Source organism: Panulirus ornatus, chromosome 39, assembly GCF_036320965.1.
Source record: "Panulirus ornatus isolate Po-2019 chromosome 39, ASM3632096v1, whole genome shotgun sequence".
NCBI classification, from domain to species: Eukaryota; Metazoa; Arthropoda; class Malacostraca; order Decapoda; family Palinuridae; genus Panulirus; species Panulirus ornatus.
Genome location: NC_092262.1, coordinates 2,172,087 through 2,196,181, shown reverse-complemented (window position 1 = coordinate 2,196,181; position 24,095 = coordinate 2,172,087). Strand labels below are relative to the sequence as shown.

The following is a 24,095-nucleotide window of genomic DNA, read 5'->3' as shown; positions in this document are numbered from 1 at the left end:
TTTTTTTTTTTCTTTTTTTTTTCTTATTATTTTGCTTTGTCGCTGTCTCCCCGTTAGCGAGGTACCGCAAGGAAACACACAAATATACATACCTATACATCTCAACGTATACATATATATACACATACAGACATATACACATCAACACATTTAGATCATTATTACTGTCTGCCTTTGTTCATTCCATCGCCACCCCGCCACATATGAAATAAGAACCCCGCTCCCCGCATGTGCGCGACGTAGCGCTAGAAAAAGACAACAAAGGCTACATTCATTCAAACTAAGTCTCTAGCTGTCATGTAATGATGAACCAAAACCACAGCTCCATTTCCACATCCAGGACCCACACAACTTTCCATAGTTTAGCCCAGACGCTTCAAATGCCCTGGTTCAATCCACTGACAGCACGTCGACCCCGGTATACCTCATTGTTCCAATTCACTCTATTCCTTTCAAGCCTTTCAGACTCCTGCCTGTTCAGCCTCGATCACTCAAAATCTTTTTCACTATATCTTTCCATCTCCAATTTGGTCTTCCACTTCTCCTCGTCCCCTCAACCTCTGACACATATATCCTTTTGGTCAATCATTCCTCACTCATTCTGTCCATGTGACCAACCCATTTCAAAACAACCTCTTTTGCTCTCACAACCACAATCATTTTACTACCACACATCTCTCTTACCCTATTTTTACTTACTCGATCAAGCCACCTCACAACACATATTGTCCTAAAACATCACATTTCCAGCACATCCACCCTCCTCCGCACAACTCTATCGATAGCCCACGTCTCGCAAGCATATAACATTGTTGGAACCACTATTCCTTCAAACATACCCATTTTTGATTCTAAAACGGAAAACAGAAGAAGGACTAACGCGGGGTGTGCTCATCCTCCTCGAAGACTTAAATTCGGGTTTATAAATGTGTGTGGATGTAACCAAGATGAGAAAAAAGAAGAGATAGGTAGTATGCTTGGGGAAAGGAACCTGGATGTTTTGGCGCTGAGTGAAAAGAAGATCAAGCATAAAGCGGAAGAAAGGTTTGGGAATGTTTTGTGAGTAAAGTCAGGGGTTAGTGAGAGGACAAGAGCAAGGGAAGGCGTAGCACTACTCCTGAAACAGGAGTTGTGGGAGTATGTGATAAAGTGTAAGAAAGTAAACTCTAGATTAATATGGATAAAACTAAAAGTGGATGGAGAGAGATGGGTGATTATTGGTGCATATGCACCTGGGCATGAGAAGAAAGATCATGAAGGGCAAGTATTTTGGGAGCAGTTGAGTGAACGTGTTAGTAGTTTTGATGCACGAGACCGGGTTATAGTGATGGGTGATTTGAATTCAAAGGTGAGTAATATGGCAGTTGAGGGAATAATTGGTGAACATGGTGTGTTCAGTGTTGTAAAAGGAAATGGTGAAGAGCCTGTAGATTTTTGTGCTGAAAAAGGACTGGTGATTGGGAATACCTGATTTAAAAAGCGAGATATACATAAGTATACGTATGTAAGTAGGAGAGATGGCCAGAGAGCGTTATTGGATTACGTGTTAATTAAGAGGCGCGCGAAAGAGAGACTTCTGGAAGTTAATGTGCTGATAGGTGCAACTGGAGGGTTGTCGAATCATTATCTTTTGGAGGTGAAGGTGAAGATGTGTAGAGGGTTTCAGAAAAGAAGGGAGAATGTTGGGGTGAAGAAAGTGATAAGTGTAAGTGAGCTTGTGAAGGAGACTTGTGTGAAGAAGTACCAGGAGAGACTGAGTACATAATGGAAAAACGTTGTTGGAACAACAATTCCCTCAAGCATACCCATTTTTGCTTTCCGAGATAATGTTCTCGACTTCCACACATTCTTCAACGATCCCAGAACTTTTGCCCCCTCGCCCACCCTATGATTCATTTTCGCTTCCAAGGTTGCACCCGCTGCCTAATCTACTCCCAGGTATCTAAAACACTTCACTTCCTCCATTTTCTCTCCATTCAAACTCACCTCCCAATTGACATGTCCATCAACCCTACTGTACCTAATAACCTTGCTCTTATTCACATTTACTCTCAGCTTTCTTCTTTCACACACTTTACCAAACTCAGTCATCAGCTTTTGCAGTTTCTCACATGAATCAGCCACCAGCGCTGCAACATCAGCAAACAACAACTGAGTCACTTCCCAAGCTCTCTCATCCAAAACAGACTGCATACTTGCCCCTCTTTCCAAAACTCTTGCATTCACCTCCCAAACAAACTCATCCATAAACAAATTAAACAAGTATGGATATATCACACACCCCTGCCGCAAACCTACATTCACTGACAACCAATCACTTTCCTCTCTTCCTACATGTACACATGCCTTACATCCTCGATAGAAAGTTTTCACTGCTTCTAACAACTTGCCTCCCGCACCATATATTCTTAGTGCATTACACTGATCATCTCTATCAACTCTATCATATGCCACCTCCAGATCCATAAATGCTACATACAAATCCATTTGCTTTTCTAAGTATTTCTCACATACATTCTTCAAAGCAAACACCTGATCCACACATACTCTACCACTTCTGAAACCACACTGCTCTTCCCCAATTTGCTGCTCTGTACATGCCTTCACCCACTCAGTCAAAACCGTCCATACAGTTTCCCAGGAATACTCAACAATTTTATACATCTGTAGTTTGAGCACTCACTTGCATTCCCTTTGCCTTTGTAGAATGGCACTATGCAAGCATTCCGCCAATCCTCAGGCACCTCACCAGGAGTGATACATACATTAAATAACCTTACCAACCAGTAAACAATACAGTCACCACCTTTTCTAATAAATTCCACTCTATCCATATCCCACGCCTCGCAACCATACAACATTTTTGGAACCACTATTCCTTCAAACATAACCATTTTTGCTTTCCGAGATAATGTTCTCGACTTCCAAACATTCTTCAAGGCTCCCAGGATTTTCGCCCCCTCCCCCACCCCATGATTCACTTCCGCTTCCATGGTTCCATCCGCTGCCAGAACAACTCCCAGATATCTAAAACACTTTACTTCCTCCAGTTTTTCTCCGTTCAAACTTACCTCCCAATTGACTTGACCCTCAACCCTACTGTACCTAATAACCTTGCTCTTATTCACATTTACTCTTAACTTTCCTCTTTCACACACGTTACCAAACTCATTCGCCAGCTTCTGTAGTTTCTCACATGAATCAGCCACCAGCGCTGTATCATCAGCGAACAACAACTGACTCACTTCCCAAGCTCTCTCATCCACAACATACTGCATACTTGCCCCTCTTTCCAAAACTCTTGCATTCACCTCCCTAACAACCCCATCCATAAACAAATTAAACATCCATGGAGACATCACACACCCCTGCCGCAAACCTACATTCACTGAGAACCAATCACTTTCCTCTCTTCCTACACGAACACATACCTTACATTCTCGATAAAAACTTTTCACTGCTTCTAACATCTTGCCTCCCACACCAAATATTCTTAGTACTTTCCAGAGAGCATCTCTATCAACTGTATCATATTCCTTCTCAAGATCCATAAATGCTATATACAAATCCATTTGCTTTTCTAAGTATTTCTCACATACATTCTTCAAAGCAAATACCTGATCCACACATTTACTACCACTTCTGAAACTACACTGCTCTTCCCCAATCTGATGCTCTGTACATGCCCTCACCCTCTCAATCAATACCCTCCCATATAATTTACCAGGAATACTCAACAAACTTATACCTCTGTAATTTCAGCACTCACTCTTATCCCCTTTGCCTTTATACAATGGCACTACGCACGAATTCCGCCAATCCTCTGGCACCTCACCATGAATCATACATACATTAAATATCCTTACCAACCAGTCAACAATACAGTCACCGCTTTTTTAATAAATTCCACTGCAATACCATCCGAGCCTACTGCCTTGCCGGCTTTCATCTTCCGCAAAGCTTTTACTACCTCCTCTCAGTTTACCAAATCATTTTCCCGAACTCTCTCACTTTGCATACCACGTCGATCAAAACACACTATATCTGCCACTCTATCATCAAACACATTCAACAAACCTTCACAATACTCACTCCATCTCCTTCTCACATCACCACTACTTGTTGTCACCTCCCCATTAGCCCCCTTCACTGAAGTTCCCATTTGCTCCCTTGTCTTACGCACTTTATTTACCTACTTCCAGAACATCTTTCATTCTCCCTAAAATTTAATGATACTCTCTCACCCCAACTCTCATTTGCCCTCTTTTTCACCTCTTGCACCTTTCTCTTGACCTCCTGTCTTTTTCTTTTATACAACTCCCACTCATTTGGATTTTTTCCCTGCAAAAATCGTCCGAATGCCTCTCTCTTCTCTTTCACTGATAATCTTACTTCTTCTTCCCACAACTCACTACCCTTTCTAATCAACCCACCTCCCACGCTTCTCATGCCACAAGCATCTTTTGCGGAAGCCATCACTGCTTCCCTAAATACATCCCATTCCTCCCCCACTCCCCTTACCTCCATTGTTCTCACCTTTTTCCATTCTGTACTCTCCTGGTCCTTCCTCACACATGTCTCCTTCCCAAGTTAAGTTACTCTCATCACCCTCTTCACCCTAACATTCTCTCTTCTTTTCTGATAACCCATTCAAATCTTCACCTCCGCCTCCACAAGATAATTATCAGACATCCCTCCAGTTGCACATCTTAGCACATTAACATCGAAAACTCTCTCTTTCGCGCGCCTGTCAATTAACAGGTAATCCAATAACGCTCTCTAGCCATCTCTCCTACTTACATACGCATACTTATGTATATCTCGCTTTTTAAACCAGGTATTCCCAATTACCAATCCTTTTTCAGCAAATAAATCTACAAGCTCTTCACCATTTCCATTTACAACACTGAACACCCCATGTATACCAATTATTCCCTCAACTGCCACATTACTCACCTTTGCATTCAAATCACCGATCATTACAACCCGGTCTTGTGCATCAAAACCACCACCACACTCATTCAGCTGCTCCCAAAACACTTGCCTCTCATGATCTTTCTTCTCATGCCCCGGTGCATATGCACCAATAATCACCCATCTTTCTCAATCAACTGTCAGTTTTACTCATATTAATCTAGAATTTACTTTCTTACATTCTATCATATACTCCCACAACTCATGTTTCAGGAGTAGTGCTACTCCTTCACTTGCTATTGTCCTCTCACTAACCCATGACTTTACTCCCAAGACATTCACAAACCGCTCTTCCCCTTTACCCTTGATATGTATATATATATATATATATATATATATATATATATATATATATATATATATATATATATATATATATATATATATATATATATATATATTTCGTCATGACGTATTTTTCCATTTCATATTTTTCCTTACTCCAAATTTCCCATCGATCAGATGTTTCCCCAGTCTGTAAAATTCGTCTGTTTACAAAATGTTCCACGTTATCATAACATATTTTTTCCCCCACCAAACTCGACCGAACGTTTCTCGTTACATTATTCCTATCTCCCGTTTTCTTTTCCTGTGCCTCCCATTTTCTGAGTTTTTTTTTTTCCCCCACTGGCTCCCGCCAACCTGGTCTTGTGATCGTGTTCTTGTCATTCTTTTCCTCCTAGTCTGTGGGTATTTTTTTTTTTTCCCTCTGGTCATATTTTTCCCTTCCCACTCCTCTCCCGTCGCCTTTTCTTTCCATTTTTTTTTGTAATATTTTATTTAGTGTGAAATTTGTATATATTTTTCTCCGTTTTCTTTCCTATATTTACCTGCAACAGATCTATCGCCTTAACTACCCGAATCTGTCTCCCCTCCCGTCTCCCAGCACCCACACCTTCTGTTCCATCCAGCCCAGCGCCCCGTCTATTCCATCATAGTACCCCCCTTTCCTGTACCTCATAACCGCCCCGTCCCTTCCACGTCAGCACCATCTCCCTCTCCCTATTAGCGCCCTGTCCCATCCACTGCAGTTGCGCCCCGGGCCCTCCACTCCGATATCGCCCCGTCCCATCCATACTGAGAGTGCCCCGTCTCCTCCACCCCGTAAGCGACCCGTCTCTCCTCCTTCCCCGTTAGCGCCCCGTCTCCACCAACCCCATCTGTCTCCCGTTGGTGCTGGCGTCTTCCCCTTACAGCAGCTGGCGCCAAGGTAACCCATCGTGGACTCCCCGTCTCCCCCCTTTAGCGCCCCGGCACCTGGTAGCTCCACCCGTCTCTAATTTGCATGCGTTCCATTTCTTATTCCTTAACGTGTGCGTTCCATTTCTTATTCCTTAATGTGTGCGTTCCATTTCTTATTCCTTAACGTGTGCGTTCCGTTTCTTATTCCTTAACGCTCGCTAACGTCCTCTGTTACGACCCCGTCCACCTGTTAGTTTTTCATTTGTAACACTCACCCCCCCCCCCCAACCACCTTAATGCCTGCTAACGTCACCTAATTAACGCCCCTTGTCTGCCTGTTAACTATCCATTTCTCCCCCCCCCCTCCTTAACGTCCCCCCCCCCGTTATGACCCCCGTCTGTCTGTTAACGTCCCATTCCCATCCCCTCTTGGCTTCACATCACCACCTGTTGATACTCCCCTCAAACGCCTTGCTGTCTCCCGTTACGACCAACGTCTCCTCCTGTTAGCATTCTGTTTCAAACCCTCTTAACGTTCTAGCAACCCTTGGTACAACCCCCATCTCTGTTAGGTATTCCACTTCTGTCCTCTTAATGCCCTAATATCCCCCTGTTAACTCCCTGTCCCCAGCCCAGACCCACTCAACAGACCTCCTGCCAAACTTGATAAGGCACAGACATCAACACAAGGGGCCGGCCACAAACGTCCTCAGAACACATGCCTGTTCAAATTTCGGGCACGTCCAGGAATCTCTTGGTATCCCCTACAGACACATCACCCGCTCCACCCTAAACTACGCCTCACCTCCATAGTCATCCACGTTGTTGACAAATAAAAGAATAAATCACACAAAATATAACACCCAGAACTGTGATTGCCCGGCCTCACAACCACAAACATTTAGCGTCTGCACAACTACGACAACACCAAAACTGACCTCATTTCTGTGCAGGAGCACCGGACCCCTTCCTCTCAATCCACTTCATAGTTTAACCACCAGCCCCAAAATATGAATAAGGTACTTTCTCTTCTTACCAACAACCAATACTTGTAGCTGGCTCCGTCCTCAACGAACACAACATTGAGAAAACACAAGCACACTGTAAGGGCTTAAGAAGCCTTAAACAATCGTCTTCCCAACCCACTCTTAAATTCCTCTCCGCTCAAGACTCTTACCCATCTGAAACTACACTCCCCAGGTATGTACGGTTTATGCTTTCTCGCCCTCGACCCGGGCACTACCCATCTCTCCAGACTGATGCACCATATCGCAAGACCCCCTAATGCGCACGATGCAACTTCCTTACAGAAGACACAGCACTTGTTCCTCAGTTAGCCTGCACTCATCCCTCACATAAGGAGGTCACGGGGAGGATGGTATGATGTGCATATATATATATATATATATATATATATATATATATATATATATATATATATATATATATATATATATATATATATATATATATATATACTCCCTGGGGATAGGGGAGAAAGAATACTTCCCACGTATTCCCTGCGTGTCGTAGAAGGCGACTAAAAGGGGAGGGAGCGGGGGGCTGGAAATCCTCCCCTCTCGTTTTTTTTTTAATTTTTCAAAAGAAGGAACAGAGAAGGGGGCCAGGTGAGGATATTCCTTCAAAGGCCCAGTTCTCTGTTCTTAACGCTACCTCGCTAACGCGGGAAATGGCGAATAGTTTGAAAGAAAAAAAAGAAAAATATATATATATATATATATATATATATATATATATATATATATATATATATATATATATATATATATATATATATATATATATATATATATGGGTAAAATTGAAAGTTGATGGAGAGAGGTGGGTGATTATTGGTGCATATGCACCTGGGCATGAGAAGAAAGATCATGAGAGGCAAGTGTTTTGGGAGCAGCTGAATGAGTGTGTTAGCGGTTTTGATGCACGAGACCGGGTTATAGTGATGGGTGATTTGAATGCAAAGGTGAGTAATGTGGCAGTTGAGGGAATAATTGGTATGCATGGGGTGTTCAGTGTTGTAAATGGAAATGGTGAAGAGCTTGTAGATTTATGTGCTGAAAAAGGACTGATGATTGGGAATACCTGGTTTAAAAAGCGAGATATACATAAGTATACTTATGTACGTAGGAGAGATGGCCAGAGAGCGTTATTGGATTACGTGTTAATTGACAGGCGTGCGAAAGAGAGACTTTTGGATGTTAATGTGCTGATAGGTGCAACTGGAGGGATGTCTGATCATTATCTTGTGGAGGCTAAGGTGAAGATTAGTATGGGTTTTCAGAAAAGAGGAGTGAATGTTGGGGTGAAGAAGGTGGTGAGAGTAAGTGAGCTTGGGAAGGAGACCTGTGTGGGGAAGTACCAAGAGAGACTGTGTACAGAATGGAAAAAGGTGAGAACAATGGAAGTAAGGGGAGTGGGGGAGGAATGGGATGTATTTAGGGAATCAGTGATGGATTGCGCAAAAGATGCTTGTGGCATGAGAAGAGTGGGAGGTGGGCTGTTTAGAAAGGGTAGTGAGTGGTGGGATGAAGAAGTAAGAGTATTAGTGAAAGAGAAGAGAGAGGCATTTGGACGATTTTTGCAGGGAAAAAATGCAATTGAGTGGGAGAAGTATAAAAGAAAGAGACAGGAGGTCAAGAGAAAGGTGCAAGAGGTGAAAAAAAGGGCAAATGAGAGTTGGGGTGAGAGACTATCAGTAAATTTTAGGGAGAATAAAAAGATGTTCTGGAAGGAGGTAAATAGGGTGCGTAAGACAAGGGAGAAAATGGGAACTTCAGTGAAGGGCGTAAATGGGGAGGTGATAACAAGTAGCGGTGATATGAGAAGGAGATGGAATGAGTATTTTGAAGGTTTGTTGAATGTGTCTGATGACAGAGTGGCAGATATAGGGTGTTTTGGTCGAGGTGGTGTGCAAAGTGAGAGGGTTAGGGAAAATGATTTGGTAAACAGAGAAGAGGTAGTAAAAGCTTTGCGGAAGATGAAAGCCGGCAAGGCAGCAGGTTTGGATGGTATTGCAGTGGAATTTATTAAAAAAGGGGGTGACTGTATTGTTGACTGGTTGGTAAGGTTATTTAATGTATGTATGACTCATGGTGAGGTGCCTGAGGATTGGCGGAATGCGTGCATAGTGCCATTGTACAAAGGCAAAGGGGATAAGAGTGAGTGCTCAAATTACAGAGGTATAGGTTTGTTGAGTATTCCTGGTAAATTATATGGGAGGGTATTGATTGAGAGGGTGAAGGCATGTACAGAGCATCAGATTGGGGAAGAGCAGTGCGGTTTCAGAAGTGGTAGAGGATGTGTGGATCAGGTGTTTGCTTTGAAGAATGTATGTGAGAAATACTTAGAAAAGCAAATGGATTTGTATGTAGCATTTATGGATCTGGAGAAGGCATATGATAGAGTTGATAGAGATGCTCTGTGGAAGGTATTAAGAATATATGGTGTGGGAGGCAAGTTGTTAGAAGCAGTGAAAAGTTTTTATCGAGGATGTAAGGCATGTGTACGTGTAGGAAGAGAGGAAAGTGATTGGTTCTCAGTGAATGTAGGTTTGCGGCAGGGGTGTGTGATGTCTCCATGGTTGTTTAATTTGTTTATGGATGGGGTTGTTAGGGAGGTAAATGCAAGAGTTTTGGAAAGAGGGGCAAGTATGAAGTCTGTTGGGGATGAGAGAGCTTGGGAAGTGAGTCAGTTGTTGTTCGCTGATGATACAGCGCTGGTGGCTGATTCATGTGAGAAACTGCAGAAGCTGGTGACTGAGTTTGGAGAAGTGTGTGGAAGAAGAAAGTTAAGAGTAAATGTGAATAAGAGCAAGGTTATTAGGTACAGTAGGGTTGAGGGTCAAGTCAATTGGGAGGTGAGTTTGAATGGAGAAAAACTGGAGGAAGTGAAGTGTTTTAGATATCTGGGAGTGGATCTGGCAGCGGATGGAACCATGGAAGCGGAAGTGGATCATAGGGTGGGGGAGGGGGCGAAAATCCTGGGGGCCTTGAAGAATGTGTGGAAGTCGAGAACATTATCTCGGAAAGCAAAAATGGGTATGTTTGAAGGAATAGTGGTTCCAACAATGTTGTATGGTTGCGAGGCGTGGGCTATGGATAGAGTTGTGCGCAGGAGGATGGATGTGCTGGAAATGAGATGTTTGAGGACAATGTGTGGTGTGAGGTGGTTTGATCGAGTGAGTAACGTAAGGGTAAGAGAGATGTGTGGAAATAAAAAGAGCGTGGTTGAGAGAACAGAAGAGGGTGTTTTGAAGTGGTTTGGGCACATGGAGAGAATGAGTGAGGAAAGATTGACCAAGAGGATATATGTGTCGGAGGTGGAGGGAACAAGGAGAAGAGGGAGACCAAATTGGAGGTGGAAAGGTGGAGTGAAAAAGATTTTGTGTGATCGGGGCCTGAACATGCAGGAGGGTGAAAGGAGGGCAAGGAATAGAGTGAATTGGAGCGATGTGGTATACCGGGGTTGACGTGCTGTCAGTGGATTGAAGCAAGGCATGTGAAGAGTCTGGGGTAAACCATGGAAAGCTGTGTAGGTATGTATATTTGCGTGTGTGGACGTATGTATGTACATGTGTATGGGGGGGTGGCCATTTCTTTCGTCTGTTTCCTTGCGCTACCTCGCAAACGCGGGAGACAGCGACAAAGTATAATAATAAAAAAATATATATATATATATATATATATATATATATATATATTGTTCCTGGGGATAGGGGTGAAAGAATACTTCCCACGCATTCTTCGCGTGTCGTAGAAGCCGACTAGAGGGGACGGGAGCGGGGGGCCAGAAATCATCCCCTCCTTGTATTCTTTTTTTAACTTTCTAAAATTGGAAACAGAAGAAGGAGTCATGCGGGGAGTGCTCATCCTCCTAGAAGGCTCAGACTGGGGTGCCTAAATGTTTGTGGATGTAACCAAGATGTGAAAAAAGGAGAGATAGGTAGTATGTTTGAGGAAAGGAACCTGGATGTTTTGGCTCTGAGTGAAACGGAGCTCAAGGGTGAAGTGGAAGAGTGATTTGGGAATGTCTTGGGAGTAAAGTCAGGGGGTAGTGAGAGGAAAAGAGCAAGGAAAGGAATAGCAGTACACCTGAAACAGGAGTCGTGGGAGTATGTGATAGAATGTAAGAAAGTAAATTCTCGATTAATATGGGTAAAACTGAAAGTTGATGGAGAGAGATGGGTGATTATTGGTGCATATGCACCTGCGCATGAGAAGAAAGATCATGAGAGGCAAGTGTTTTGGGAGCAGCTGAATGAGTGTGTTAGTGGTTTTGATGCACGAGACCGGGTTATAGTGATAGGTGATTTGAATGCAAAGGTGAGTAATGTGGCAGTTGAGGGAATAATTGGTATACATGGGGTGTTCAGTGTTGTAAATGGAAATGGTGAAGAGCTTGTAGATTTATGTGCTGAAAAAGTACTGGTGATTGGGAATACCTGGTTTAAAAAGCGTGATATACATAAGTATACGTATGCAAGTAGGAGAGATGGCCAGAGAGCGTTATTGGATTACGTGTTAATTGACAGGCGCGCGAAAGAGAGACTTTTTGATGTTAATGTGCTGAGAGGTGCTAGTGGAGGGATGTCTGATCATTATCTTGTGGAGTCTAAGGTGAAGATTTTTATGGGTTTTCAGAAAAGAAGAGTGAATGTTGGGGTAAAGAGGGTGGTGAGAGTAAGTGAGCTTGGGAAGGAGACTTGTATCAGGAAGTACCAGGAGAGACTGAGTACAGAATGGAAAAAGGTGAGAACAATGGAAGTAAGGGGAGTGTGGGAGGAATGGGATGGATTGCGCAAAAGATGCTTGTGGCATGAGAAGAGTGGGAGGTGGGTTGATTAGAAAGGGTAGTGAGTGGTGGGATGAAGAAGTAAGATTATTAGTGAAAGAGAAGAGAGAGGCATTTCGACGATTTTTGCAGGGAAAAAATGCAATTGAGTGGGAGATGTATAAAAGAAAGAGACAGGAGGTCAAGAGAAAGGTGCAAGAGGTGAAAAAGAGGGCAAATGAGAGTTTGGGTGAGAGAGTATCATTAAATTTTAGGGAGAATAAAAAGATGTTCTGGAAGGAGGTAAATAAAGTGCGTAAGACAAGGGAGCAAATGGGAACTTCAGTGAAGGGCGCAAATGGGGGAGGTGATAACAAGTTGTGGTGATGTGAGAAGGAGATGGAGTGAGTATTTTGAAGGTTTGTTGAATGTGTTTGATGATAGAGTGGCAGATATAGGGTGTTTTGGTCGAGGTGGTGTGCAAAGTGAGAGGGTTAGGGAAAATGATTTGGTAAACAGAGAAGACGTAGCAAAAGCTTTGCGGAAGATGAAAGTCGGCAAGGCAGCAGGTTTGGATGGTATTGCGGTGGAATTTATTAAAAAAGGGGGTGACTGTATTATTGACTGGTTGGTAAAGTTATTTAATGCATGTATGACTCATGGTGAGGTACCTGAGGATTGGCGGAATGCGTGCATAGTGCCATTGTACAAAGGCAAAGGGGATAAGAGTGAGTGCTCAAATTACAGAGGTATAAGTTTGTTGAATATTCCTGGTAAATTATATGGGAGGGTATTGACTGAGAGGGTGAAGGCATGTACAGAGCATCATATTGGGGAAGAGCACTGTGGTTTCAGAAGTGGTAGAGGATGTGTGGATCAGGTGTTTGCTTTGAAGAATGTATGTGAGAAATACTTAGAAAAGCAAATGGATTTGTATGTAGCATTTATGGATCTGGAGAAGGCATATGATAGAGTTGATAGAAATGCTCTGTGGAAGGTATTAAGAATATATGGTGTTGGAGGAAAGTTGTTAGAAGCAGTGAAAAGTTTTTATCGAGGATGTAATGCATGTGTACGTGTAGGAAGAGAGGAAAGTGATTGGTTCTCAGTGAATATAGGTTTACGGCAGGGGTGTGTGATGTCTCCATGGTTGTTTAATTTGTTTATGGATGAGGTTGTTATTGAGGTGAATGCAAGAGTTTTGGAAAGAGGGGCAAGTATGAAGTCTGTTGTGGATGAGAGAGCTTGGGAAGTGAGTCAGTTGTTGTTCGCTGATGATACAGCGATGGTGTCTGATTCATGTGAGAAACTGAAGAACCTGGTGACTGAGTTTGGTAAAGTGTGTGAAAGAAGAAAGTTAACAGAAATGTGAATAAGAGCAAGGTTATTAGGTACAGTAGTGTTGAGGGTCAAGTCAATTGCGAGGTAAGTTTGAATGAAAAAAAACTGTAGGAAGTAAAGCGTTTTAGATATCTGGGAGTGGATCTGGCAGCGGATGGAACCATGGAAGCGGAAGTGGATCATAGGGTGGGGGAGGGGGCGAAAATTCTGGGAGACTTGAAGAATGTGTGGAAGTCGAGAACATTTTCTCGGAAAGCAAAAATGGGTATGTTTGAATCAATAGTGGTTCCAACAGTGTTGTATGGTTGCGAGGCGTGGGCTATGGATAGAGTTGTGCGCAGGAGAATGGATGTACTGGAAATGAGATGTTTGAGGACAATGTATGGTGTGAGGTGCTTTGATCGAGTAAGTAACGTAAGGGTAAGAGAGATGTGTGGAAAGAAAAAGAGCGTGGTTGAGAGAGGAGAAGAGGGTGTTTTGAAATGGTTTGGGCACATGGAGAGATTGAATGAGGAAAGATTGACCAAGAGGATATATGTGTCGGAGGTGGAGGGAACGAGGAGAAGTGGGAGACCAAAATGGAGGTGGAAAGATGGAGTGAAAAAGATTTTGTGTGATCGGGGCCTGAACATGAAGGAGGGTTAAAGGAGGGCAAGGAATAGAGTGAATTGGATCGATGTGGTACACCGGGGTTGACGTGCTGTCAGTGGATTTAATCAGGGCAGGTGAAGCGTCTGGGGTAAACCATGGAATGTTGTCTAGGTATGTATATTTGCGTGTGTGGACGTATGTATATACATGTGTATGGGGGTGGGTTGGGCCATTTCTTTCGTCTGTTTCCTTGCGCTACCTCGGAAACGCGGGAGACAGCGACAAAGCAAAAAAAGGGAAAAAAAAATTTTTTTTTTTTTTTTTTTTTTTTATACTTTGTCGCTGTCTCCCGCGTTTGCGAGGTAGCGCAAGGAAACAGACGAAAGAAATGGCCCAACCCCCCCCCCCATACACATGTACATACACACGTCCACACACGCAAATATACATACCTACACAGCTTTCCATGGTTTACCCCAGACGCTTCACATGCCTTGCTTCAATCCACTGACAGCACGTCAACCCCTGTATACCACATGACTCCAATTCACTCTATTTCTTGCCCTCCTTTCACCCTCCTGCATGTTCAGGCCCCGATCACACAAAATCTTTTTCACTCCATCTTTCCACCTCCAATTTGGTCTCCCTCTTCTCCTCGTTCCCTCCACCTCCGACACATATATCCTCTTGGTCAATCTCTCCTCACTCATTCTCTCCATGTGCCCAAACCATTTCAAAACACCCTCTTCTGCTCTCTCAACCACGCTCTTTTTATTTCCACACATCTCTCTTACCCTTACGTTACTTACTCGATCAAACCACCTCACACCACACATTGTCCTCAAACATCTCATTTCCAGCACATCCATCCTCCTGCGCACATCTCTATCCATAGCCCACGCCTCGCAACCATACAGCATTGTTGGAACCACTATTCCCTCAAACATACCCATTTTTGCTTTCCGAGATAATGTTCTCGACTTCCACACATTTTTCAAGGCTCCCAAAAATTTTCGCCCCCTCCCCCACCCTATGATCCACTTCCGCTACCATGGTTCCATCCGCTGACAGATCCACTCCCAGATATCTAAAACACTTCACTTCCTCCAGTTTTTCTCCATTCAAACTCACCTCCCAATTGACTTGACCCTCACCCCTACTGTACCTAATAACCTTGCTCTTATTCACATTTACTCTCAACTTTCTTCTTCCACACACTTTACCAAACTCAGTCACCAGCTTCTGCAGTTTCTCACATGAATCAGCCACCAGCGCTGTATCATCAGCGAACAACAATTGACTCACTTCCCAAGCTCTCTCATCCCCAACAGACTTCATACTTGCCCCTCTTTCCAGGACTCTTGCATTTACCTCCTTTACAACCCCATCCATAAACAAATTAAACAACCATGGAGACATCACACACCCCTGCCGCAAACCTACATTCACTGAGAACCAATCACTTTCCTCTCTTCCTACACGTACACATGCCTTACATCCTCGATAAAAACTTTTCACTGCTTCTAACAACTTGCCTCCCACACCATATATTCTTAATACCTTCCACAGAGCATCTCTATCAACTCTATCATATGCCTTCTCCAGATCCATAAATGCTACATAGAAATCCATTTGCTTTTCTAAGTATTTCTCACATACATTCTTCAAAGCAAACACCTGATCCACACATCCTCTACCACTTCTGAAACCGCACTGCTCTTCCCCAATCTGATGCTCTGTACATGCCTTCACCCTCTCAATCAATACCCTCCCATATAATTTACCAGGAATACTCAACAAACTTATACCTCTGTAATTTGAGCACTCACTCTTATCCCCTTTGCCTTTGTACAATGGCACTATGCACGCATTCCGCCAATCCTCAGGCACCTCACCATGAGTCATACATACATTAAATAACCTTACCAACCAGTCAACAATACAGTCACCCCCTTTCTTAATAAATTCCACTGCAATACCATCCAAACCTGCTGCCTTGCCGGCTTTCATCTTCCGCAAAGCTTTTACTACCTCTTCTCTGTTTACCAAATCATTTTCCCTAACCCTCTCACTTTGCACACCACCTCGACCAAAACACCCTATATCTGCCACTCTGTCATCAGACACATTCAACAAACCTTCAAAATACTCATTCCATCTCCTTCTCACATCACCGCTACTTGTTATCACCTCCCCATTTACGCCCTTCACTGAAGTTCCCATTTGCTCCCTTGTCTTACGCACCCTATTTACCTCCTTCCAGAACATCTTTTTATTCTCCCTAAAATTTTCTGATAGTCTCTCACCCCAACTCTCATTTGCCCTTTTTTTCACCTCTTGCACCTTTCTCTTGACCTCCTGTCTCTTTCTTTTATACTTCTCCCACTCAATTGCATTTTTTCCCTGCAAAAATCGTCCAAATGCCTCTCTCTTCTCTTTCACTAATACTCTTACTTCTTCATCCCACCACACACTACCCTTTCTAAATAGCCCACCTCCCACTCTTCTCATGCCACAAGCATCTTTTGCGCAATCCATCACTGATTCCCTAAATACATCCCATTCCTCCCCGACTCCCCTTACTTCCATTGTTCTCACCTTTTTCCATTCTGTACACAGTCTCTCCTGGTACTTCCCCACACAGGTCTCCTTCCCAAGCTCACTTACTCTCACCACCTTCTTCACCCCAACATTCACTCCTCTTTTCTGAAAACCCATACTAATCTTCACCTTAGCCTCCACAAGATAATGATCAGACATCCCTCCAGTTGCACCTCTCAGCACATTAACATCCAAAAGTCTCTCTTTCGCACGCCTGTCAATTAACACGTAATCCAATAACGCTCTCTGGCCATCTCTCCTACTTACATAAGTATACTTATGTATATCTCGCTTTTTAAACCAGGTATTCCCAATCATCAGTCCTTTTTCAGCACATAAATCTACAAGCTCTTCACCATTTCCATTTACAACACTGAACACCCCATGCATACCAATTATTCCCTCAACTGCCACATTACTCACCTTTGCATTCAAATCACCCATCACTATAACCCGGTCTCGTGCATCAAAACCGCTAACACACTCATTTAGCTGCTCCCAAAACACTTGCCTCTCATGATCTTTCTTCTCATGCCCAGGTGCATATGCACCAATAATCACCCACCTCTCTCCATCAACTTTCAATTTTACCCATATTAATCGAGAATTTACTTTCTTACATTCTATCACATACTCCCACAACTCCTGTTTCAGGAGTATTGCTACTCCTTCCCTTGCTCTTGTCCTCTCACTAACCCCTGACTTCACTCCCCAGACATTTCCAAACCACTCTTCCCCTTTACCCTTGAGCTTCGTTTCACTCAGAGCCAAAACATCCAGGTTCCTTTCCTCAAACATACTACCTATCTCTCCTTTTTTCACATCTTGGTTACATCCACACACATTTAGGCACCCCACTCTGAGCCTTCGAGGAGGATGATCACTCCCCGCGTGACTCCTTCTTCTGTTTCCCATTTTAGAAAGTTACTACAAGGAGGGGAGGATTATATATATATATATATATATATATATATATATATATATATATATATATATATATATATATATATATATATATATATATATATATATATATATATATATATATATATTGGAAACGAAACAAGCCATTTGATTCTTGTTGCCTATGACTAACAGACAGATTCTTACTAGTCTGCCCAACATAAAATTTATCACAATCTCCACTTAGCACTTTATAGATGCATCCATGAAAATTTCTTTTGGTGAATTCCTGATTAAGATATTTTTTATAGTATTATTGTTGCTGAAGGCAACATTTACATTAAAGGATTTAAGCAACATGAGAAGTAAAGTCAAATTATCGTTAAAAGGGAGAACTAAAAGTTTCTTTGTGTCAATGGGAAGTTTGAGCTCAACTCTATAAAATAATTTCTTTGTTAAGGGATTTATCAATGAAAGATCTAGGGTACTTTTACTTAGATCCAATGGAATTTTTTTTCTCAAACTTATCCTCAATAAACTATGGACTGCAATTACGTAATAACCCTAATGAACATTAATTGAAATGATACTTTAACTCTATCATGATGAGATGAGTAATAATGATATATATGAGCATACATTGGTAAGTTTTCGGTATATGCTAAACTTTAAACTTGTTTCCTTGCCTTTGGGTCATGCAATCTAAAAATAGTAACATACCATAATTTTCATTTTCTCCAGTTAATTTGATGGAAGGTACTAAATTGTTAAGTAAGGGGAGAAATATTTGTAAGTTTTCATTTATTGGCCAAACACAAAGCCTATCATCTAGATACCTAAACCACATTGCATTAGAAGGTAAGATATCCTTTAGTAATTTTGTTTCCAAAAAAATTCAGATAAAGATTACTTAGCACAGGCGACAGATCGTTACCCATTGCCATATCAAATTCCTGATCATGATTATCTTCATTGAATTGAAATGCACAGTCTTTTATACACAATTATCGTGTTTCATTTTCCCGTGGACACATAGGAATATATATATATATATATATATATATATATATATATATATATATATATATATATATATATATATATATATATATATATATATATATATATATACATTTTTTTTTTCATAGTATTCGCTATTTCCCGCGACAGCGAGGTAGCGTTAAGAACAAACGACTGGGCCTTTTAGGGAATATCCTCACCTGGCCCTCTTCTCTGTTACTTCCTTTGGAAAATTAAAAAGAAAAAAAAATATATATATATATATATATATATATATATATATATATATATATATATATATATATATATATATATATATATATATATATATATATATATATATATATATATATATATATATATATATATCTGATGCTCTGTACATGCCTTCACCCTCTCAATCAAAACCCTCCCATAAAATTTACCAGGAATACTCAACAAACTTATACCTCTGTAATTTGAGCACTCACTCTTATCCCCTTTGCTTTTGTACAATGGCACTATGCAAGCATTCCGCCAATCCTCAGGCACCTCACCATGAGTCATACATACATTAAAAACCTTACCAACCAGTCAACAATACAGTCACCCCCTTTTTTAATAGATTCCACTGCAATGCCATCCAAACCTGCTGCTTTGCCGGCTTTCATCTTCCGTAAAGCTTTTACTACCTCTTCTCTATTTACCAAATCATTTTCCCTAACCCTCTCACTTTGCACACCACCTCGATCAAGACACCCCACATCTGCCACTCTATCATCAAACACATTCAACAAACCTTCAAAATACTCACACCATCTCCTTCTCACATCACCACTACTTGTTATCACCTCCCCATTAGCCCCTTCACTGAAGTTCCCATTTGCTCCCTTGTCTTACGTACTTTATTTACCTCCTTCCAAAACATCTTTTTATTCTCCCTGAAATTTAATGATACTCTCTCACCCCAACTCTCATTTACCCTCTTTTTCACCTCCTGCACCTTTCTCTTGACCACCTGCCTCTTTCTTTTATATCTCTCCCACTCATTTGCATTTTTTCCCTGCAAAAATCGTTCAAATGCCTCTCTCTTCTGTTTCACTAATAACCTTACTTCCTCATCCCACCACTCACTACCTTTTCTAATCAACCCACCTCCCACGCTTCTCATGCCACAAGCATCTTTTGCGCAAGCCATCACTGCTTCCCTAAATACATCCCATTCCTCCCCCACTCCCCTTACCTCCTTTGTTCTCATCTTTTTCCATTCTGTACTCAGTCTCTCCTGGTACTTCCTCACACAAGTACAGAGCATCAGATTGGGGAAGAGCAGTGTGGTTTCAGAAGTGGTATAGGATGTGTGGATCAGGTGTTTGCTTTGAAGAATGTATGCGAGAAATACTTAGAAAAACAAATTTATGGATCAGGAGAAGGCATATGATAGAGTTGATAGAGATGCTCTGTGGAAGGTATTAAGAATATATGGTGTGGGAGGGAAGTTGTTAGAAGCACTGAAAATTTTTATCGAGGATGTAAGGCATGTGTACGTGTAGGAAGAGAGGAAAGTGATTGGTTCTCAGTGAATGTAGGTTTGCGGCAGGGGTGTGTGATGCCTCCATGGTTGTTTAATTTGTTTATGGATGGGATTGTTAGGGAGATGAATTCAAGACTTTTGGAAAGATGGGCAAGTATGCAGTCTGTTGTGGATGAGAGAGCTTGGGAAGTGAGTCAGTTGTTTTTCGCTGATGATACAGAGCTGGGGGCTGATTCATGTGAGAAACTGCAGAAGCTGGTGACTGAGTTTGGTAAAGTGTGTGAAAGAAGAAAGTTAAGAGTAAATGTGAATAAGAGCAAGGTTATTAGGTACAGTAGGGTTGAGGGACAAGTCAATTAGGAGGTAAGTTTGAATGGAGAAAAGCTGGAGGAAGTAAAGTTTTTTAGATATCTGAGAGTGGATCTGGCAGCGGATGGAACCATGGAAGCGGAAGTGAATCATAGGGTGGGGAGGAGGCGAAAATTCTGGGAGCCTTGAAGAATGTTTGGAAGTCGAGAACATTATCTCGGAAAGCAAAAATGGGTATGTTTGAAGTATTAGTGGTTCCAACAATATTTTATGGTTGCGAGGCGTGGGCTATGGATAGGGTTGTGCGCACGAGGGTGGATGTGCTGGAAATGATAAGTTTGAGGACAATATGTGGTGTGAGGTGGTTTGATCGAGAAAGTAATGTAAGGGTAAGAGAGATGTGAGGAAATAAAAAGAGTGTGGTTGACAGAGCAGAAGAGGGTGTTTTGAAATGGTTTGGTCACATGGAGAGAATGAGTGGGGAAAGATTGACCAAGAGGATATATGTGTCAGAGGTGGAGGGAACGAGGAGGAGTGGGAGACCAAATTGGAGGTGGAAAGATGGAGTGAAAAACATTTTGAGTGATCGTGGCCTGAACATGCAGGAGGGTGAAAGGCGTGCAAGGAATAGAGTGAATTGGAACGATGTGGTATACCGGGGTCGACGTGCTGTCAATGTATTGAACCAGGGCATGTGAAGCGTCTGGGGTAAACCATGCAAAGTGTGTGGGGCCTCGATGTGGAAAGGGAGCTGTGGTTTCGGTGAATTATTACATGACAGCTAGAGACTGAGTGTGAACGAATGGGGCCTTTGGTGTTTTTCCTAGCGCTACCTCGCACACATGAGGGGGGGAGGGGGTTGTTATTCCATGTGTGGCGAGGTGGCGATGGGAACAAATAAAGGCAGACAGTATGAATTATGTACATGTGTATATATGTATATGTCTGTGTGTGTATATATATGTGTACATTGAGATGTATAGGTATGTATATTGTGCGTGTGTGGACATGTATGTATATATATATATGTGTATGTGGGCGGATTGGGCCATTCTATCGTCTGTTTCCTTACGCTACCTCGCTAACGCGGGAGACAGCGATAAAGCAAAATAAATAAATAAATAAATGTATATATATCTATATATATCTATGTATATATATATATATGTATATATATATATATATATATATATATATATATATATATATATATATATATATATATATATATATATATATATATATATATATATATATATATATATATATATATATATATATATATATATATATATATATATATATATATATATATATATATATATATTATCCCTGGGGATAGGGGTGAAAGAATACTTACCACGCATTCCTCGCGTGTCGTAGAAGGCGAATAGAGGGGATGGGAGCGGGGGGCCAGAAATCCTCCCCCCCTTGTATTTTTTAACTTTCTAGAATGGGACACAGAAGAAGGAGTCACGCGGGGAGTGCTTATCCTCCTTGGGATATCCACCTCAGACTGGGGTGTCTAAATGTGTGTGGATGTAACTAAGATGTGAAGAAGGAGAGATAGGTAGTATGTTTGAGGAAAGGAACCTGGATGTTTTGGCTCTGAGTGAAACGAAGCTCAAGGGTAAAGGGGAAGAGTGGTTTGGGAATGTCTTGGGAGTAAAGTCAGGGGCTAGTGAGAGGACAAGAACAAGGGAAGGAGTAGCAGTACTCCTGAAACAGGAGTTGTGGGAGTATGTGATAGTATGTAAGAAAGTAAATTCTCGATTAATATGGGTAAAACTGAAAGTTGATGGAGAGAGATGGGTATTTATTGGTGCAGTTGCACCTGGGCGTGAGAAGAAAGATCATGAGAGGCAAGTGTTTTGGAGAAGCTGAATGAGTGTGTTAGTGGTTTTGGAAAGAGGGGCAAGTATGAAGTCTGTTGGGGATGAGAGAGCTTGGGAAGTGAGTCAGTTGTTGTTCGCTGATGATACAGCGCTGGTGGCTGATTCATGTGAGAAACTGCAGAAGCTGGTGACTGAGTTTGGTAAAGTGTGTGGAAGAAGAAAGTTGAGAGTAAATGTGAATAAGAGCAAGGTTATTAGGCACAGTAGGGTTGAGGGTCAAGTCAATTGGGAGGTGAGTTTGAATGGAGAAAAACTGGAGGAAGTGAAGTGTTTTAGATATCTGGGAGTGGATCTGGCAGCGGATGGAACCATGGAAGCGGAAGTGGATCATAGGGTGGGGGAGGGGGCGAAAATTCTGGGGGCCTTGAAGAATGTGTGGAAGTCGAGAACATTATCTCGGAAAGCAAAAATGGGTATGTTTGAAGGAATAGTGGTTCCAACAATGTTGTATGGTTGCGAGGCGTGGGCTATGGATAGAGTTGTGCGCAGGAGGATGGATGTGCTGGAAATGAGATGTTTGAGGACAATGTGTGGTGTGAGGTGGTTTGATCGAGTGAGTAACGAAAGGGTAAGAGAGATTTGTGGAAATAAAAAGAGCGTGGTTGAGAGAGCAGAAGAGGGTGTTTTGAAGTGGTTTGGGCACATGGAGAGGATGAGTGAGGAAAGATTGACCAAGAGGATATATGTGTCGGAGGTGGAGGGAGCCAGGAGAAGAGGGAGACCAAATTGGAGGTGGAAAGATGTAGTGAAAAAGATTTTGTGTGATCGGGGCCTGAACATGCAGGAGGGTGAAAGGAGGACAAGGAATAGAGTGAATTGGAGCGATGTGGTATACCGGGGTTGACGTGCTGTCAGTGGATTGAATCAAGTCATGTGAAGCGTCTGGGGTAAACCATGGAAAGCTGTATAGGTATGTATAGTTGCGTGTGTGGACGTATGTATATACATGTGTATGGGGGGGGGGGGTTGGGCCATTTCTTTCGTCTGTTTCCGTGCGCTACCTCGCAAACGCGGGAGACAGCGACAAAGTATAAAAAAAAAAAATATATTTATATACATGCTCTTATTCACATTTACTCTTAACTTTCTTCTTTCACACACTTTACCAAACTCAATCACCAGCTTCTGCAGTTTCTCATATGAATCAGACACCAGCGGTGTATAATCAGCGAACAACCACTGACTCACTTCCCAAGCTCTCTCATCCCCAACAGACTTCATACTTGCCCCTCTTTCGAAAACTCTTGCATTTACCTCGATAACAACCCCATCCATAAACAAATTAAACAACCATGGAGACATCACACACCCCTGCCGCAAACCTACATTCACTGAGAACCTATCACTTTCCTCTCTTCCAACACGTACACATGCCTTACATCCTCGATAAAAACTTTTCACTGCTTCTAACAACTTGCCTCCCACACCATATATTCTTAATACCTTCCACAGAGCATCCCTATCAACTCTATCATATACCTTCTCCAGGTAAATAAATGCTACATACAAATCCATTTGCTTTTCTAAGTATTTCTCACATACATTCTTCAAAGCAAACACCTAATCCACACATCCTCTACCACTTCTGAAACCACACTCCTCTTCCCCAATCTGATGCTCTGTACATGTCTTCACCCTCTCAATTAATACCCTCCCATATAATTTACCAGGAATACTCAACAAACTTATACCTCTGTAATTTGAGCACTCACTCTTATCCCTTTTGCCTTTGTACAATGGCACTATGCACGCATTCCGCCAATCCTCAGACACCTCACCATAAGTCATACATACATCAAATACCCTTACCAACCAGTCAATAATACAGTCAAACCCTTTTTTAATAAATTCCGCTGCAATACCATCCAAACCTGCTGCCTTGCCGGCTTTCATCTTCCGCAAAGCTTTTACTACCTCATCTCTGTTTACCAAATCATTTTCCCTAACCCTCTCACTTTGCACACCACCTCGACCAA

At 42.1% G+C, this 24,095-nt stretch overlaps 1 protein-coding gene across 3 annotated transcripts in view; it reads right to left on the bottom strand.

Annotated features, from left to right (window-relative positions):
• The window catches only part of LOC139761025 (turripeptide Gsg9.2-like), a 364,470-nt gene that overhangs the window by 205,161 nt on the left and 135,214 nt on the right, over positions 1-24,095 (bottom strand). The window lies entirely within an intron of this gene.